This window comes from Rhinopithecus bieti, unplaced genomic scaffold, assembly GCF_001698545.2.
Source record: "Rhinopithecus bieti isolate Rb0 unplaced genomic scaffold, ASM169854v2 scaffold_2524, whole genome shotgun sequence".
Taxonomy (NCBI): Eukaryota; Metazoa; Chordata; class Mammalia; order Primates; family Cercopithecidae; genus Rhinopithecus; species Rhinopithecus bieti.
The window spans coordinates 545,946-549,979 of record NW_016803991.1 but is presented as its reverse complement, the minus strand read 5'-3'; positions in this window follow the sequence as shown (position 1 = coordinate 549,979).

The following is a 4,034-nucleotide window of genomic DNA, read 5'->3' as shown; positions in this document are numbered from 1 at the left end:
CTCCACTGAAAGAACAGCTGCCAGGGACAAGGAAAAGGTCCTGTTTTGTTCACTACTCTATAGCTATCTACATGGTTGGAATGAAATGAGCACTTAATAATTATCTATCAGATGGAATGATGGGTGGATGGGTGGGTGGGTGGGTGGATGGGTGGGTGAATGGATTAATGGATAGATGGATTGGAGGGTGGATGTGTGGGTGGATAGGTGGATGTGTGGGTAGATGGATGAATGGGTGGGTGGGTGGGTGGATGGATGAATGGGTGAGTGGAATGCCAAACAGACAGATGAATGAATGGGTGGGTGAGTGGATTGGTGGGTGGGTGAACTGGTGGGTGGGTGAATGGATAAATTAGTGGGTAAGTGGATGGATGAATGGGTGGGTGGATGGATGCGTGTGTGGGTGAACTACCAAGTGGACAGATGAATGGATAAGTGAGTGGGTGAACGGGTGGGTGGGTGAATGGATGGATACATGGATGGGTGAATGGGTGGGTGGGTGAATGGATGAATGGGTGGATGGGTGGGTAGGTGAATGGATGAAGAGGTGGGTGAGTTGGCGGGCGGGCGAATGGATGAATGGGTAGGTAAGTGGATAGATGAATGGGTGGGTGAGTGGATGGATGAATAGGTGGGTGAGTGGATGGATGAATAGGTGGGTGAGTGGATGGATGAATGGGTAGATGCGTGGGTGGGCAGATGGATGAATGGGTAGGTAGGTGGATGGATGAACGGGTGGGTGAGTGGATGGATGAATGGGTAGGTGAGTGGATGGATGAATGGGTGGGTGGGTGGATGATGGATGAATGGTTGGGGGAGGTGGACTGACAGATGAACAGACAAATGGATAGGTGGATGGATAAACAGACATACACATTGCATACAAGTATACTTTTACGTATACACAGTAAATGTCTATGCTCAGGAAATGACAACAGTCCCTCTGGAGTGAGAGAACTAAAGAGATATGGTCAAGCCTGACTCTCAGTTTTGCTGTTTGCTGACAGCATTTAGGCCTCACCCCTCTTCTTCTTCTACCCCACGTCTGTCAGGCTGACAAGAAAGCCAGGCTGCTCCCTTCTTGAGCACCAGTAGGAGATGCAAACCGAGCGAGACCCTGCCCATATGTGTGAACCTTCACCCGAGCCCCTCAGCCACTAAGAAAACCCCCACACCACTCTGCTTCCGTGGCCCTCTCGGGCTGTTTCTGGAACAGCTTGGGGTTCTGCTCTGCTTTCCTCACAAAGGCTCTTCATGTGGGTAACAAACCTCCCCATGCCCTCCTAGCTGTGTCGCGTGATCCATCCAACCTCCAAGCAGGGTTCTGGGTATATTCCATTCTGTTTCTGTAGGTGGTCACAACAGGAGAGAAGGGAGTCGTTACTCTTCTTAGTACATCTTTTTGTACTGTTTGAATTTGTTTACAGTAAATAAACTGTCTTTATAGTCAAAGTGAATAATAATAGAGTCATTCAAAAAGAAGCAGTTCTGTCTCCAGCTTGCTCTCCATTCTAAGAGCTTCCTCCCTGTGGGTGCCCTGCGTCCGACAATACCACCGCAGGATGGGGTCCCCAGACACTTCTCACCATGAGCTTCCTTCCAGAAAATCTGCACCTTGATTTCATTCAGGCTTTGGAGTTTCACCAAGTACGAGATGAATCTGATCAACTTTTCAGCTCCAGGCAGTTGGTCATGGAACAAGTGTGGGAAATGATTTCTAAATGCAGCAAAAATTATTAAAGCTCAATTATTCATGGGGGCACTGATTATTTCTTCCACGCTCCCTCCTATCTGTCAAGCCTGGGTTCCACTTTCAGATGAAATACAACCCTTGGTCCTCAGACAGCCCAGAGGTGACAATTAATAATTAAAGACCAGTTGATGATAATTGCATGATAACTTTATTGACCAAGTTCAAACGGAGGGGGGTGATGGACTCAGAGCCTGTAGAGGAGAAGAAGCCCTCACCCAGCATCAAGCAGAGATTCCAGAAGGAAGCTGCCTTCACAGCAGCACACGCCTGTCATGTGCAACCCCACTAAGGCTTGATCGGGGTTTTATTCATCGAAAAGCTCACTTTAAGATCTGAGGTCGCCCACGCCCACTGCTCCAAGCTACAGCACCCCTGGAATAATTAGAAGGATGGCGACGTTAGCTGCCTAAGTCCTGCTGCTCACAGCCAAGAAAGACAAGGACTGTGTACTAGAAAAGCTCACGAAGAACCAGGTGGAGAGTAATCAGACAGACTCCCTCGGTGAAACACTCTGTGGGGAGTAGTGTTTACCTGGAAAGAACCCTTCACGTCACCTTCACCGTTTATTACAAGAGTCAAGGGCTTCCTTTCTGGAGAAAGGCGGGATATTTGCCAGCCTTTTGTTAATGTCAGAACTTTTGTGGGGCTGAGTTGCCACGAGAGGCTCGAGGTAAAATGGAGGAAGACCCAAAAGAAAAAGGTAAATTTGGAAGTGAACGAGTTTTCGAGAACCTGATAGCAAACTCTTCCTACGGTCTGTTTTTTAAATTGATTGTCACAGATTTATCAAGAAAAGTGTCTTGCCATTCAGCAGCAATACCTAGGGAGTTGATTTTTCAAAATCACAATTCGGATGATGCTGCTCCCCGTCATTCTCCAGGGGCGTCCAGCTTGCGTTCCTGGTGGCTGCCCTGACCCACAGTGCCCAGGGCCACCTCTGTACTCTGCTGTGGGTCCACTGTGCTCTGGTGGAGAGCATTTTGTGGGCATGGAATATGAGAACTGTGGGGAGACCTGGATGCTTCCACATGAGCTAGAGAACCTGGAGGAGCAAAATGAGACCATGGCTTTACACATCCCGTTCCAGCTCCAGGTACGAAACCAGGAGGGGCGGACTGAAATAAATGTCTGACTCACAACTCAAGAATCCAAACCCGACGACGTGGCATGGGAACATGTAGGCAAGATCCAATGGGGCCGTGATTCTCAGTCCCTCAAACTCTACCCAAACCCCTCTGGCAGTAGCTGGATCTCTTCTTCCCATCTGCAGGGTTCATCTCCCCTTGCTGCAAGAACCTGGCGTTAGAGCTCTCAAGAGAAACAGAACCAATAGAGAATACATAGCTATATATGAGGTGATCTCTTACGGAAATGTTATGGAGGCCGAGAAGCCCCCTGATACGCTGTCTGCAGGCTGAGGAACCAGGAGTCTCCACTCGGTGGTGTAATTCAGGTTGAGTCTGAAGTCCTGAAACCAGAGAAGCTGACAGTGTAAACTCACAGCCTGAGGCCAAAGGCCCGAGCACCCAGGGAGGCTGCCAGCGCAGGTCACAGAGTCCAAAGTCCCAGCAGCCAGGAGCTCCAGTGTCAAGGGCAGAGGGTGCTGGTCTCTTTTGTTCTTTTCAGGCCCTCAGCAGGTTGGTTGACGCCACCCTCATTGCTGATGGCAGATCTTCTGTACTCAGTGCACTGGTTCAGATGCTGATATCTTCCAGAAAAGCCCTTGCAGACACACCCAGAAACAATGCTTCACCAGCCCTGGGACACGGCCTAGCCCAGTCAGATTCACACCCCAAATTAACCACCCCTCCCCTGCCATGACCTCTCCTGTGATCTCGACTTGCAGAGAAGGCTGGTGCTCCTCCAGACCCATGCCCGCCCCCTCCCATCCTTCCTGCATCTGTAACTGGATGCACACACGAACAGGCCCAGGGCACTCGCAGTTGACGGGAAGAGGATTCGGAGCTGCAGGCAGGAGGGAGAAGCACAAAGTGTGGCCCACAGCACACGCTGCAAGCACCAAGGCCTCACAGGGCTTCCCCAACTTATATTGACAGAGACCTACATAAGACGCCTGGAAGGGGCCTTGGGCGTGTTGGACCTGGGTAGGAAGAACACCACACAAGAATGGGCAGGTGAATGGATGTAAGGACTCCAAGCAGAATTCTGAATTCATGGTGCTAATCATGGTGCCATTCCAGTGTGGCTCTAGCAGTGTGCTTAGCTGGTTAACCATAACTTGTACGTAAAGGCCCTCTACAGTGAATGTTCTTCCAGAAAC